At 34.2% G+C, this 17,471-nt stretch overlaps 1 long non-coding RNA gene and 1 pseudogene across 1 annotated transcript in view; one reads left to right on the top strand and one right to left on the bottom strand.

Moving 5' to 3' along the window:
* The window catches only part of LOC145263420 (uncharacterized), an 800,154-nt gene that overhangs the window by 573,169 nt on the left and 209,514 nt on the right, over positions 1–17,471 (bottom strand). The window lies entirely within an intron of this gene.
* On the top strand, positions 1,718–1,851 carry LOC145265149 (U2 spliceosomal RNA; annotated as a pseudogene).

Raw genomic sequence — 17,471 nt, 5'->3', positions numbered from 1 at the left:
TATAATAGATTATGCTAGATATATTTCCATATGTCTGAATACCCTGTATACAAATTTTCAGATCTGTACATAAAAATTAGTTGAATATATAGGTTGAGAATTGTTCTCTCTCTCTCTCTTCTCTCTCTCTCTTTCAAACACATTCTCACTTTTCTAGATATAATAGATAGATTATGCTAGATATATTTCCATATGTCTGAATACCCTATATACAAATTTTATAATCGGTAGATAAAAAATTTGTTGAATATATAGGGTGAGAATTGTACTTACTCTCTCTCTCTCTCTCTCTCTCTCTCTCACGCACACATTCTCACTTTTATGGATATAATAGATAGATTATGCTGGATATATTTCCATATGTCTGAATACCCTATATACAAATGGTCAAATCTGTAGATAACAAATTTATTGAATAGATAGGTTGAGAATTGTTCTCTCTCTCTCTCTCGCAACCTTACACACACAACCACACGCAAACATTCTGACTTTTATAGATATAATAGATCGATTATGCTAGATATATTTCCATATGTCTGAATACCCAATATACAAATTTTCAAATCTGTAGGTAAAAAATTTGTTGAATATATAGGTTGAGAATTGTTCTCTCTCTCTCACACACTCACATTCTCACTTTTATAGATATAATGTATAGATTATGCTAGATATATTTCTATATGTCTGAATACCCTATATACAAAGTTTAAAATCCGTAGATAAAAATACGTTGAGTATATAGGTTGAGAATTGTTCTCTCTCTCTCTTACGCATACACACACACACACATTTTCACTTTTATAGATATAATAGATAGATTATGCTAGATATATTTCCATATGTCTGAATACCCTATATACAAATTTTCAAATCTGTAGATAAAAAATGTATTGAATATATAGGTTGAGAATTGTTGTCTCTCTCTCTCTCTCTCTCTCTCTGGCTACCTCACACACACACACATTTTCACTTTTATAGATATAATAGATAGATTATGCTAGATATATTTCCATATGTCTGAATACCCTATATACAAATTTTCAAATCTGTAGATAAAAAATGTATTGAATATATAGGTTGAGAATTGTTGTCTCTCTCTCTCTCTCTCTCTCTCTCTCTCTCTGGCTACCTCACACACACACACATTTTCACTTTTATAGATATAATAGATAGATTATGCTAGATATATTTCCATATGTCTGAATACCCTATATACAAACTTTCAAATCTGTAGATAAAAAATTTGTTGAGTATATAGGTTGAGAATTGTTCTCTCTCTCTCACACGAAACTGTGCGCTCGGCTTCTTCCCCTCCTTCCCACCCCAAATGCTTGGGAAACTGTGCACTGTTTTTGTTGGTTTTCAAGCTGCCTCTTCCCCCCCCCACACACACACAGTTTAACAGTAGTAGGAGGTCAAGAGAAAGAGGGTGAGAGAGAGAGAAGAGTAAGTTGGTGAGAGAGAGAGAAAAGAGAAAGAGGGTGTTGGTTTTATATTTTTATTATCGTCTAATATTTTGAAAGCTGAATTTCTAATAAAATGTGCATCTATAGGAGATAATGCCTGGGAATGTGTTCCCCCCACAGTTTAACAGTGGTGTGACGTCAAGAGAAAGAGGGTGAGAGAGAGGGAAGAGTAAGTGGGTGAGAGAGAGAAAGAGAGAGAAAAAAAAGAAAGACGGTGTTGGTTTTGTGAAAAAAGTTGTTATTTACAATTGTTCGCATTCTTGGCCTTTTGGTCAAGATCAAAGTGTAGTATCTGTTCTTCAGATGCTGCACTTCTATTTCTTGTTCTCTTTCGGTGGAGGAGAAATCCTCCACGACTGAGACAATTTTTATTTTTGTACCTTTTCTCCACGTTAAAAAACGACCCTGGTGTCTAACTCTGTCCCGTGGGGAGGCATAGTAAATAGGTACAATTGTTCGCCATTAGTGGATGTTAACGTCACGTCACGTGACATGACTAAGCGTTTTTTTTTTTTTAGTATGAATAACATTTTTTGTTTTAATTATAAAGTCTACACTTAATTTTATAGAAAATGATGTATATATAATAGAAAAAAAAAATTACTGGTTTTGTTGGATTCAAGTGGATCCCCCCCCTCCAGTTTAAGAGATAGCAGGTCACGTGGTAATATACAAAATGGCTAGCGTAAATATAAAGATCGGTTTTTTTATCGACGAATATTTTGAAAGCTGAATTTTTTTTTATTCCTGTACATTTTTTCCTGATATTTTTCGTTAAAACTCTTGTATAAATACTATTTTTAACCAGTTAAATACGTTGGAGACATTGTCATGGAGTTTAATAATCTCTAGAACAAAGCAGAAGAGAAATTACAAAAGTATCGGTAAAACAAAGTGTTTGTTTACATTTGTTCGCCATTACTGGATGTTGACGTCACGTCACGTGACATGACTAAGCGTTTTTGGATTATGTAATATTAACATTAAAATGACAGGTTTTTTTGGGGGCCCCCCCTAGGAGAGAAATGATCAGTTCACCCCCTTTTAATGGTCCGTTTGGTGTGGAATTTCGATATTTGTCATGCGGGTGATCAAGGTTCAATATGATACATAATTTGTCAACTTTGGTTGTGTCTGTCAAAAGTTTGAGCTGACGTCACGTCACGTGACACGTATTGAATAACGTTAAAATGACAGGTTTTTTGGGGGGCCCCCCTAGGAGAAAAACGATCAGTTGACCCCTTTCTACTGGTCCGTTTGACGTGAAATTTCGATATTTGTCATCCGGGTGATCAAGGTGCAATATGATACCAAATTTGTCAACTCTGGTTCCGTCTTTCAAAAGTTTTAGCGTTACAAACAAACATACATACATACATACATACATACATACATACACACCGATTTTTGCCTTTTATATATATAGACTAGCAGGGCTACCCGGCGTTGCTCGGGACCGTATAAACAATGAAAAAACAAAAGCAGATATTGAACATATGTTTTATTCTTAGGGGAGAGGAATCTTTCATCTCTATGTATTATTTGTTTTATCTACCCCCGGACTGGTATTGTTCATGTTTTATCCCTAGCATAGGTAATTTACAGCATGTATATGAAATTGTTTTACCTTAGGGAGAAGAGAACAGGTAATATACAACATAATGTGTCTATATTACATCCCTGGCAACGCCTAGAAACCAGCTAGAACATGTATTTCAGTCAATGTTTATTACATCCTGGGCTATGCCGGGAAACCAGCTAATCTCTATTTAGTGACTTGACCACCAAAATACCTCCCTAAGTGTGTCCTTTCTTTTGAACTTATTAGATATAGGTATCTAGAAATGTGTGTGAAATTTTGTTGAATGCATTGTTCACTATGATTTTCTTATTGTTCTACACAATATCAACTGCAGCGAAATAAAACAGTAAACTTAGTGTAGTGTTAGAATAAAGAGCAAAGGCAAAAATTAGAATCATATTCTGTAATTGCAAATCTAAATTTGCTAGCGTGTACCAGTATTTGCCAGGTTGTGGAAATTTGGAATTTATAACGTATGTAGTGGCCTTTTCCTAGATACCTATTGCTAAAAATTATACTTTCATTTTGTTAGAAAAATCTCTCTTCGGATGCCCTGCATCATCCAAAATAAAAACAAATATTTTTATAATTGTTTCAGTACATTGCTACACATTGTGAAATTTGTTGACGTTTGTAAAAAAAAATCATGAATGTGCTTATATTCCAAAAAAGAAAATATCAGTGCACAGTATTGAAAGTGTTCGAGATTCAAAAGTCTGTAACATTTCTACTAACTTCATAAGATGTCATGTGAGAAACTGAATTGAATATCAAGACATTATCTGAAGCGTTTTTATTTTGGTATAACGTATGTGTTTACAGTGAACCGTAACTTTTAATAAACAGCTTGGTATGCAATGACATAGGCTAGGAATCTTAGACAAAATTTATATAAATTGGAAAAATGTGTGAACAAATGAAAAAAAAAAATGATCCGCTCCACTTGATGACATCAAGCACAGTAATATTTTAGTGAAGAAAATATGAAATTGATGTTCAGTGATTAGTTTGGATGAATGAGAAAATGTAATTGTTTGATGCATAAAAAATAACTCATTTGCTGTATTTGATATTAAGCAGCAAAATATAGTGATTTGAATATTAAGGAAAACATCAAATCAGATTATGTAAAAAAAAAAGATGAAATTAGAAAATATATATTTTCTGTTTATGAGTTTTGCCAATCAAAATTTTGTGGCAGAAATTGGGTGATTACCATGCAATTTTATTTTGATAAAATTCTTAAATTATTTCAATGTTTATTATAATTTCTTAGTAGTGACTTGTTATCATCAAAATCCGCCCCAAAGAGTGTCCTTTCTTTTATTAGGTATCAGAATAGGTATCCAGATTTCTACTTCTATACAAATGTGATATTTCGGATCTGTAGATAAACAATTTGTTGCATATATAAGCTGAGAATTGTTCTCTCTCATTCTCTCTCTCACACACCCACACATTCTCACTTTTATAGATATAATAGATAAATTATGCTAGATATATTTCCATATGTCTGAATAATCTATATACAAATTTTCAAATCTGTAGATAAAAAATTTGTTGAGTATATAGGTTGAGAATTGTTCTCTCTCTCTCTCTCTCCTCTCACACATGCTCACTTTTATAGATATAATAGATAGATTATGCTAGATATATTTCCATATGTCTGAATACACTATATAAAAATTTTCTAATCTGTAGATAAAAATGTGTTGAATATAAAGGGTGAGAATTGTTCTTACTCTCTCTCTCTCTCTCACACACAGACATATTCTCACTTTTATAGACATAATAGATAGATTATGCTAGATATATTTCCATATGTCTGAATACCGTATATACCAATTTTCAAATCTGTAGATAAAAAATTTGTTGAATATATAGGTTGAGAATTGTTCTCTCGCTCTGTCTCTCTCTCTCTTGCTACCTCACACACACACACACGCAAACATTCTCACTTTTATAGATATAATAGATAGATTATGCTAGATATATTTCCATATGTCTGAATACCCTATATACAAATTATCTAATCTGTAGATAAAAAATTTGTTGAGTATATAGGTTGAGAATTGCTCTCTCTCTCACAGACACACACATTTTCACTTTTGTAGATATAATAGATAGATTATGCTAGATATATTTACATATGTATGAATACCCTTTATAACAAATTTAAAATCTGTAGATAAAAAATTTGTTGAATATATAGGTTAAGAATTGTTCTCTCTCTCTCTCTCTACCTCACACACACCCACACACACAAACATTCTGACTTTTATAGATATAATAGATAGATTATGCTAGATATATTCCATATGTCTGGATACCCTATATACAAATTTTCTAATCTGTAGTTAAAAAATTTGTTGAATATTTTCAACCCTTATCCTCGAGTGGCGTCTGGGCCTTGATAAGTAGTAATGCGTATTTAGCAAAATATAAATATATATATATATAACAAATTTACTGAATTTCCATTACTAACGATTACTGTATTGTCCAATTGACTACTGCGCTTTTCAACCCTTATCCTCGAGTGGCCTCTGGGCCTTGAGAAGTAGTAATTACTAACGATTACTATATTGACCAATTGACTACTGCACTTTTTAACCCTTATCCTCGGGTGGCCTCTGGGCCTTATTGTCCAATTGACTACTGTGGACTTTTTAACTCTTATGCTCGAGTGGCCTCTGGGCCTTGATAAGTGGAAATGACTAAGTAACAAAAAATAGGTATATAACAAATTTACTGAATTTCCATTACTAACGATTACTATATTGTCCAATTGACTACTGTGCACTTTTCAATCCTTATCCTCGAGTGGCCTCTGGGCCTTGATAAATGGTAATGCGTATGTAACAAAATATACATATATATAACAAATTTACTGAATTTCCATTACTAACGATTACTATATTGTCCAATTGACTACTGCACTTTTAAACGCTTATCCTCGAGTGGCCTCTGGGCCTTGATAAGTGGTAATACCATCGAGTGGCCTCTGGGCCTTAATAAGTGGTTGTGCCTAAGTAACAAAAAATAGGTATATTACAAATATCCCGCATTTCCATTACAACCGACTACTACGGTGCACTTTTCAATCCTTATCCTCGAGTGGCCTGTGGGCTTTGATAAGTGGTAATGCGTATTTAACAAAATATTAATATATATATAACAAATTTACTGAATTTCCATTACTAACAATTACTATATTTTGTCCAATTGACTACTGCACTTTTCAACACTTATCCTCTAGTGGCCTCTGGGCCTTGATAAGTGGTAATGCCTATATAAACAAAATATAAATATATATATAACAAATTTCCCGACTTTCCATTACTAAGTATTACTATGTTGTCCAATTAACTACTGCCATTTTCAACCCTTATCCTCGGGTGGCCTCTGGGCCTTATTGTCCAATTGACTACTGTGCACATTTAACTCTTATCCTCGAGATGTATCTGGGCCTTGATAAGTGGAAATGCCTAAGTAACAAAAAAATAGATATATAACAAATTTCCCGAATTTGACTACTGTGCACTTTTCAACTCTTATCCTCGAGTGGCCTCTGGGCCTTGATAAGTGGTCATATATATTTTTTACAAAATAACAAAATAGGTTGGAGTCGCTGAATAACTCATCCTCCCGTTAAAGCGGTTCCATCCTCTTTCCCCAATTTGACTACTGTGCACTTTTCAACTCTCGTCCTCGAGTGGACTATGGGCCTTGATAAGTGGTAATACATATTTTATGAAAAATATATCTATATATATATATATATATATATATATATATATATATATATATAACAAAATAGGTTGGAGTTGCTGAATAACTCATCCTCCTGTTAAAGCGGTTCCATCCTCTTTCCCAAATTTGACTACTGTGGACTTTTTAACTCTCATCCTCGAGTGGCCTATGGGCCTTGATAAGTGGTAATACATATTTTTTTATAAATATATATATATATATATACCAAAACAGGTGTGAGTCGCTGAATAATTCATCCTCCTATTAAAGCGATTAAATCCTCTTTCCCAAATTTGACTACTGTGCACTTTTAAACTCTCATCCTCGTGTGGCCTCTGGGCCTTGATAAGTGGTAATATATATATATATATATAACAAAATAGGTTGGAGTGGCTGAATAACTCATCCTCCCGTTAAAGAGGTTCCATCCTCTTTCCCGAATTTGACTACTGTCCACTTTTCAACTCTCATCCTCGAGTAGCCTATGGGCCTTGATAAGTGGTAATATATATTTTTTAGTAAATATAGATATAAATATATATATAACAAAATAGGTTGGAGTCGCTGAATAACTCATCCTCCCGTTAAAACTGTTCCATCCTCTTTCCCGAATTTGATTACTGTGCACTTTTCAACTCTTATCCTCGAGTAGCCTATGGGCCTTGATAAGTGGTAATATATTTTTGTTATAAATATAGATATATATATATATATATAAAAAATAGGTTGGAGTCGCTGAATAACTCATCCTCCCGTTAAAGCGGTTCCATCCTCTTTCCCGAATTTTACTACTATGCACTTTTCAACTCTCATCCTCGAGTGGCCTATTGTCCTTGAAAAGTTGTAATATATATTTTTTAATAAAAGTATATATATATATATATATATATAACAAAATAGGTTGGAGTCGCTGAATAACTCATCCTCTCGTTAAAGCGGTTCCATCCTCTTTACCGTATTTTTTATACAGTGCACTATTCAACTCTCATCCTCGAGTGGCCTATTGTCCTTGATAAGTGGTAATATATATTTTTTAATAAATATAGATATAAATATATATATAAAAAAATAGGTTGGAGTCGCTGAATAACTCATCCTCCCGTGAAAGCGGTTCCATCCTCTTTCCCGAATTTGACTACTGTGCACTTTTCAACTCTAATCCTCGAGTGTCCTATGGGCCTTGATAAGTAGTAATATATATTTTTTACAAAATATATACATACATATATATAACAAAATAGGTTGGAGTCACTGAATAATTCATCCTCATCTTAAAGCGGTTCCATCATCTTTGCCGAATTTGACTACTGTGCACTTTTAAACTCTCATCCTCGTGTGGCCTATGGGCCTTGATAAGTGGTAATATATATTTAAAAATAAATATAGATATAAATATATATATACCAAAATAGGTTGGAGTCGCTGAATATCTCATCCTCCCGTTAAAGCGGTTCCATCCTCTTTCCCAGATTTGACTACTGTGCACTTTTCAACTCTAATCCTCGAGTGTCCTATGGGCCTTGATAAGTAGTAATATATATTTTTTACAAAATATATACATACATATATGTAACAAAATAGGTTGGAGTCACTGAATAATTCATCCTCCTCTTAAAGCGGTTCCATCATCTTTCCCAGTTTGACTGCTGTGCACTTTTCAACTCTAATCCTCGAGTGTCCTATGGGCCTTGATAAGTAGTAATATATATTTTTTACAAAATATATACATACATATATGTAACAAAATAGGTTGGAGTCACTGAATAATTCATCCTCCTCTTAAAGCGGTTCCATCATCTTTGCCGAATTTGACTACTGTGCACTTTTAAACTCTCATCCTCGAGTGGCCTATAGGCCTTGATAAGTGGTAATATATAGTTTTTACAATATATATATATATATATATATATATATATATTACAAAATAGGTTGGTGTCGCTGAATAACTCATGCTCCCGTTAAAGTTGTTCCATCCTCTTTCCCAAATTTGACTACTGTGACCTTTTGAACTGTCATCCTCGAGTTGCCTATTGGCCTTGATAAGTGCTAATATAGAGAGAAGAGAAACGGGGTGAGAGAGAGAGAAGATAAAGAGGGCGAGAGAGAGACAGAAGAGAATGAGGGGAGAGAGAGAGAGAAGAGAAAGACGGTGTGAGAGAGAGAAGAGAAAGGGGGTGAGAGAGAGAGAAGAGAAAGAGGTAGACAGGGAGAGAGAAGAGGGTAAGAGTGAGTTGAGAATGAGGGTGAAAGAGAGAGAGAGAAGAGAAAGAGGGTGAGAGAGAGAGAAAAGAAAGACGGCGAGAGAGAGAGAAAAGAGAAGAGAAGAGAAAGAGGGTAAGAGAGAGAGAAGAGGGTGAGAGAGAGAAGAGAAAGAGGTAGAGAGAGAAGAGGGTGAGAGAGAGCAGAGAAGAGGGTGAGAGAGAGCAGAGAAAGAGGGTGAGAGAGAAAGAGGGTGAGAGAAGTGAAAGAGGTAGAGAGAGAAGAGGGTAAGAGAGAAAGAGGGTGAGAGAGAGAAGAGGGTGAGAGAGAGAGAGGTAGTGAGAGAGAGAGATAAGAGAAAGAGGTAGAGAGAGAGAGAAGAGGGTAAGACAGAGAGAGAGAGAGGGGTAGTGAGAGAGAGAGATAAGAGAAAGAGGTAGAGAGAGAGAGAGAGAAGAGGGTGAGGGAGAAAGAAGAGGGTGAGAGAGAGCAGAGGGAGAGAGAGAGAGAAGAGAAATAGGTAGAGAGAGAGAGATGAAGGTGAGAGAGAGCAGGGAAAGAGGGTGATAGAGAAGAGAAAGAGGTAGAGAGAGAGAGAGAGAGAGAGAGAGAAGGGTGAGAGAGAGCAGAAAAAGAGGGTGAGAGAGAGAGAAAGAGGGTCAGAGAGAGAGAGAAGAGAAAAAGGTGTACACAGAGAGTGAGAGAGAGAAGAGGGTAAGAGAGAGAGAGAGAAGAGGTTGAGAGAGAGAGAGAGAGATAAGAGAAAGAGGTAGAGAGAGAGAAGCGGGTGAGAGAGAGAGAAGAGGGTGCGAGAGAGAAGAGAAAGAGGTAGAGAGAGAGAAGCGGGTGAGAGAGAGAGAAGAGGGTGCGAGAGAGAAGAGAAAAAGGTAGAGAGAGAGAAGAGGGTGAGAGAGAGAGAAAGAGGATGAGAGAGAGAAGAGAAAGAGAGAGAGAGAAGAGGGTGATAGAGAAAGAGAGTGAGAGAGAGAAGAGAAAGAGAGAGAGAGAGAAAGAGGGTGAGAGAAGAGGGTAAATGTGCATCTTTTTTTATAGTAGGTAATGCTTGGGAGACTGTGCACATTGCCTCCTCCCCCCTCCCCCCTACAAAAGCGGTTCCATTCATAAGAAAACAAACTCGTATAAAAGTAATTTTCGTGTATTTAAGCGGCCTCATACTGATAGCCACCCCCCCCCTTCCAGAGAGAGAGAAATATGGTGATAGAGAGAGTTAGGAAAGGTGTAGAGATAGAAGAGAGTGAGAGAGAGAGAGAAAGACGGCGAGAGAGAGAGAGAAAGACGGCGAGAGAGAGAGAGAAAGACGGCGAGAGAGAGAGAGAGAGAGAAGGGAAAGAGGGTGAGAGAGAGAGTAGATAAAGAGGGTGAGAGAGAGAAAGAGAAGAGAAAAAGGTCTAGAGAGAGAGAGAGAAGAGAGTGAGAGAGAGAGAGAGAAATATGGTGAGTCGAGTTGATCCTCTCTCTCTCTCACTCTCTTCTCTCTCTCTCTCTCTCTAGACCTTTTTCTCTTCTCTTTCTCTCTCTCACCCTCTTTATCTACTCTCTCTCTCACCCTCTTTCCCTTCTCTCTCTCTCTCTCTCTCTCGCCGTCTTTAGAGAGAAGAGAAACAGGGCGAGAGAGAGAGAGAAGATAAGAGAAGGGAAAGAGGGTGAGAGAGAGAGTAGATAAAGAGGGTGAGAGTGAGAAAGAGAAGAGAAAGAGGTCAAGAGAGAGAGAGAGAAGAGAGTGAGAGAGAGAGAGAAATATGGTGATAGAGAGTTAGGAAAGGTGTAGAGATAGAAGAGAGTGAGAGAGAGAGAGAAAGACGGCGAGAGAGAGAGAGAAAGACGGCGAGAGAGAGAGAGAGAGAGAGAGAGAGAGAAAGACGGCGAAAGAGAGAGAGAGAGAGAGAAAGACGGCGAGAGAGAGAGAGAGAAAGTGGAAAATGTGCAAGCGACCTAATTTTCGTTTACATAAGCGGCCTGATACTGATACCCCCCCTCCCCCTTCAAGTTAACAGAGTTAGAATGTATAAACAAAATGGCTAATCTTTGTTTACATGTAAATTACAAAGAGCAAAGTCATCTTCGCCGGCAAAAAACTTCGAGCAAAAATAAAAACATTTTCCCTACGTCAATTTGCGTGTAATTTTGGTTTTTTTTTTTATTTTTGGAGTGCGATAATTACGTTGGTAATAACGGTTCGAGTCGAAAACTAATATTTAACTGTGTTATAGTATCAATTTCTCCTCCGAAGGCAGTTTTAACGTACCTCAGCTGCAGCCGACATTTTACTGAGCTGACGTCACGTCACGTGACACTTAATGAATAACGTTATAATGACAGGATTTTTGGGGCCCCCCCTGGGAGAAAAATGATAAGTTCACCCCCTTGTAATTGTCCGTTTGACGTGAAATTTTGATATTTGTCATGCGGGTGATCAAGGTGCAATATGATACATAATTTGTCAACTTTGGTTGTGTCTGTCAAAAGTTTGAGCTGACGTCACGTCACGTGACACGTATTGAATAACGTTAAAATGACAGGTTTTTTGGGGGGCCCCCCTAGGAGAAAAACGATCAGTTGACCCCTTTCTACTGGTCCGTTTGACGTGAAATTTCGATATTTGTCATCCGGGTGATCAAGGTGCAATATGATACCAAATTTGTCAACTCTGGTTCCGTCTTTCAAAAGTTTTAGCGTTACAAACAAACATACATACATACATACATACACACCGATTTTTGCCTTTTATATATATAGACTAGCAGGGCTACCCGGCGTTGCTCGGGACCGTATAAACAATGAAAAAACAAAAGCAGATATTGAACATATGTTTGATTCTTAGGGGAGAGGAATCTTTCATCTCTATGTATTATTTGTTTTATCTACCCTAGGACTGATATTGTTCATGTTTTATCCCTAGCATAGGTAATTTACAGCATGTATATGAAATTGTTTTACCTTAGGGAGAAGAGAACAGGTAATATACAACATAATGTGTCTATATTACATCCCTGGCAACGCCTAGAAACCAGCTAGAACATGTATTTCAGTCAATCTTTATTATATCCTGGGCTATGCCGGGAAACCAGCTAATCTCTTTTTAGTGACTTGACCACCAAAATACCTCCCTAAGTGTGTCCTTTCTTTTGAACTTATTAGATATAGGTATCTAGAAATGTGTGTGAAATTTTGTTGAATGCATTGTTCACTATGATTTTCTTATTGTTCTACACAATATCAACTGTAGCGAAATAACACAGTAAACTTAGTGTAGTGTTAGAATAAAGAGCAAAGGAAAAAATTAGAATCATATTTTGTAATTGCAAATCTAAATTTGCTAGCATGTACCAGTATTGGCCAGGTTGTGGAAATTTGGAACTTATAACATATGTAGTGGCCTTTTCCTAGATACCTATTGCTAAAAATTATACTTTCATTTTGTTAGAAAAATCTCTCTTCAGATGCCCTGCATCATTCAAAATAAAAACAAATATTTTTATAATTGTTTCAGTATATTGCTACACAATGTGAAAGTTTTTAACGTTTGTAAAAAAAATCATGAATGTGCTTATATTGCAAAAAAGAAAATATCAGTGCACAGTATTGAAAGTGTTTGAGATTCAAAAGTCTGTAACATTTCTACTAACTTCATAAGATGTCATGTGAGAAACTGAATTGAATATCAAGACATTATCTGAAGCGTTTTTATTTTGGTGTAACATATGTGTTTACAGTGAACCTTAACTTTTAATAAACAGATTGGTATGCAATGACATAGGCTAAGAATCTTTAAAATATATATAAATTGGAAAAATGTGTGAACAAATGAAAAAAAAATGATCCGCTCCACTTGATGACATCAAGCACAGTAATATTTTAGTGAAGAAAATATGAAATTGATGTTCAGTGATTAGTTTGGATGAATGAGAAAATGTAATTGTTTGATGCATAAAAATAACTCAGTTGCTGTATTTGATATTAAGCAGCAAAATATAGTGATTTGAATATTTGGGAAAACATCAAACCAGATTATGTAAAAAGAAAAAAAAAAGATGAAATTAGAAAATATATATTTTATGTTTATGAGTTCTGCCAATCAAAATTTTGTGGCAGAAATTGGGTGATTACCATGCAATTTTATTTTGGTAAAATTCTTAAATTATTAGAATGTTTATTATAATTTCTAATTAGTGACTTGTTATAATCAAAATCCGCCCTAAAGAGTGTCCTTTCTTTTATTAGGTATCAGAGTAGGTATCAAGATTTCTACTTCTATACAAATGTGATATTTCAGATCTGTACATAAAAAATTTGTTGAATATATAGGTTGAGAATTGTTCTGTGTCGCTCTCTCTCACACACACACGCATTCTCACTTTTATAGATATAATAGATAGATTACTCTAGATATATTTCCATATGTCTGAATACCCTATATACAAATTTTCAAATCTGTAGATAAAAAAATTTGTTTAGTATATAGGTTGAAAATTGTTCTCTCTCTCTCTCTCACACACACATTCTCAATTTTAGAGATATAATAGATAGATTATGCTAGATATATTTCCATATGTCTGAATACCCTATATACAAATTTTCTAATCTGTAGATCAAATATTTGTTGAATATATAGGTTGAAAATTGTTCTTACTCTCTCTCTCTCTCTCTCTGGCTACCTCACACACACATTCTAACTTTTATAGATATAATAGATAGATTATGCTAGATATATTTCCATATGTGTGAATACCCTATATACAAATTTTCTAATTTGTAGATAAAAAATTTGTAGAGTGCATAGGTTGAGAATTGTTCTCTCTATCTCTCACACACACACACTCTAACTTTTAAAGATATAATAGATTATGCTAGATATATTTCGATATTTCTGAATACCCTATATATAAAAATTTGTTGAATGTGTAGGTTGAGAACTGTTCTCTCTCTCTCTCTCTCTCTCTCTCTCTCGCTCACACACACACACATTCTCACTTTTATAGATATAATAGAAAGATTATCCTAGATATATTTCTATTTGTATGAATACTCTATATACACATTTTAAAATCTGTAGATAAAGAATTTGTTGAGTATATGGGTTGAGAATTGTTCTCTCTCTCTCTCTCTTACACACACACACACATTCTCACTTTTATAGATATAATAGATTATGCTAGATATATTTCCATATGTCTGAATACCCTATATACAAATTTTCAAATCTGTAGATAAAAAATTTGTTGAGTATATAGGTTGAGAATTGTTCTCTCTCTCTCTATCACACACATTCTCACTTTTATAGATATAATAGACAGATTATGCCAGATATATTGAAATATGTCTGAATGCCCAATATACAAATTTTGAAATCTGTAGATAAAAAATTTGTTGTATACATAGGTTGACAATTGTCCTCTCTCTCACACACACACACATTCTCACTTTTATACATATAATAGATAGATTATGCTAGATATATTTCTATATGTCTGAACACCCTATATACAAATGTTCAAATCTGTGGATAAAAAATTTGTTGAATGTATAGGTTGAGAATTTTTATCTCTCTCTTTTTCTCTCTCTCTCTCTCTCTCGCTATCTCACACACACGCATTCTCACTTTTATAGATAAAATAGATAGATTATGCTAGATATATTTCCATATGTCTGAATACCCTATATACAAAGTTTCAAATCTGTAGATAAAAAATTTGTTGAATATATAGGTTTAGAATTGTTCTCTCTCTGTCTCTCACACACACATTCTAACTTTTGTAGTTATAATAGATAGATTATGCTAGATATATTTCCATATGTCTGAATACCCTATATACAAATTTTCTAAACTGTAGGTAAAAAATTTGTTGAGTATGTAGGTTAAGAATTGTTCTCTCTCTCTCTCACACACACACACACACACAAGTTCTCACTTTTATAGATATAATAGATAGATTATGCTAGATATATTTCTATATGTCTGCCTACCCTATATACAAATTTCCAAATCTGTGCCCAAAAATGTGTGGAATATATAGGTTGAGAATTGTTCTCTCTCTCTCTCTCTCTCACACATATTCTCACTTTTATAGGTTATATAGGTTGAGAATTTTTTGCTCTTTCCATCACTCACATTCACACTTTTATAGATATAATACATAGATTATGCCAGATATATTTACATATGTCTGAATACCCAATATACACATTTTCAAATCTGTAGATAAAAAATTAGTTGAATATATAGGTTGAGAATTGTTCTCTCTCTCTCTCTTTCTCTCTCTCTCACACACACATTCTCACTTTTATAGATATAATAGATAGATTATGCTAGATATATTTCCATACGTCTGAATACCCTATATCCAAATTTTCTAATATGTAGATAAAAAATTTGTTGAATATATAGGGTGAGAATTTTCCTTCCTCTCTTTCTCTCTCTCTCTTTCTCACACACACACAAGCTGAAAATTGTTCTCTCTCTCTCTCTGACTCTCTCTCTCTCTCACACACACACACATGGTCATTTTATAGATATAATAGATAGGTTATGCTAGATATATTTCTATATGTCTGAATACCCTATATACAAATTTTTAAATCTGTAGATAAAAAATTTGTTGAGTATATAGGTTGAGAATTGTTCTTTCTCTCTCTCTCACACACACATTCTCACTTTTATAGATATAATAGATTATGCTAGATATATTTCCAAATGTCTGAATACCCTATATACAAATTTTCAAATCTGTAAAGATAGAATTTGTTGAATATATAGGTTGAGAATTGTTCTCTCTCTCTCTCTCTCACTCACTCACTCACTCACTCACTCACACACACACACACACATTCTACCTTTTATAGATATAATAGATTATGCTAGATATATTTCCATATGTCTGAATACCCTGTATACAAATTTTCAGATCTGTACATAAAAATTAGTTGAATATATAGGTTGAGAATTGTTCTCTCTCTCTCTCTTCTCTCTCTCTCTTTCACACACATTCTCACTTTTCTAGATATAATAGATAGATTATGCTAGATATATTTCCATATGTCTGAATACCCTATATACAAATTTTCTAATCGGTAGATAAAAAATATGTTGAATATATAGGGTGAGAATTGTACTTACTCTCTCTCTCTCTCTCTCTCTCACGCACACATTCTCACTTTTATGGATATAATAGATAGATTATGCTGGATATATTTCCATATGTCTGAATACCCTATATACAAATGGTCAAATCTGTAGATAACAAATTTATTGAATAGATAGGTTGAGAATTGTTCTCTCTCTCTCTCTCTCGCAACCTTACACACACAACCACACGCAAACATTCTGACTTTTATAGATATAATAGATCGATTATGCTAGATATATTTCCATATGTCTGAATACCCAATATACAAATTTTCAAATCTGTAGGTAAAAAATTTGTTGAATATATAGGTTGAGAATTGTTCTCTCTCTCTCACACACTCACATTCTCACTTTTATAGATATAATGTATAGATTATGCTAGATATATTTCTATATGTCTGAATACCCTATATACAAAGTTTAAAATCCGTAGATAAAAATACGTTGAGTATATAGGTTGAGAATTGTTCTCTTTCTCTCTTACGCACACACACACACACACACACATTTTCACTTTTATAGATATAATAGATAGATTATGCTAGATATATTTCCATATGTCTGAATACCCTATATACAAATTTTCAAATCTGTAGATAAAAAATGTATTGAATATATAGGTTGAGAATTGTTGTCTCTCTCTCTCTCTCTCTCTCTCTCTCTCTCTCTCTCTCTCTCTCTGGCTACCTCACACACACACACATTTTCACTTTTATAGATATAATAGATAGATTATGCTAGATATATTTCCATATGTCTGAATACCCTATATACAAAATTTCAAATCTGTAGATAAAAAATTTGTTGAGTATATAGGTTGAGAATTGTTCTCTCTCTCTCTATCACACACATTCTCACTTTTATAGATATAATAGACAGATTATGCCAGATATATTGAAATATGTCTGAATGCCCAATATACAAATTTTGAAATCTGTAGATAAAAAATTTGTTGTATACATAGGTTGACAATTGTCCTCTCTCTCACACACACACACATTCTCACTTTTATACATATAATAGATAGATTATGCTAGATATATTTCTATATGTCTGAACACTCTATATACAAATGTTCAAATCTGTGGATAAAAAATTTGTTGAATGTATAGGTTGAGAATTTTTATCTCTCTCTTTTTCTCTCTCTCTCTCTCTCTCGCTATCTCACACACACGCATTCTCACTTTTATAGATAAAATAGATAGATTATGCTAGATATATTTCCATATGTCTGAATACCCTATATACAAAGTTTCAAATCTGTAGATAAAAAATTTGTTGAATATATAGGTTTAGAATTGTTCTCTCTCTCTCTCTCACACACACA

The sequence above is a fragment of the Euprymna scolopes genome, chromosome 3 (genome assembly GCF_053919585.1).
Source record: "Euprymna scolopes isolate OS-2025 chromosome 3, ASM5391958v1, whole genome shotgun sequence".
In the NCBI taxonomy this organism is placed as follows: Eukaryota; Metazoa; Mollusca; class Cephalopoda; order Sepiida; family Sepiolidae; genus Euprymna; species Euprymna scolopes.
This window is presented reverse-complemented; position numbering and strand designations above follow the sequence as displayed.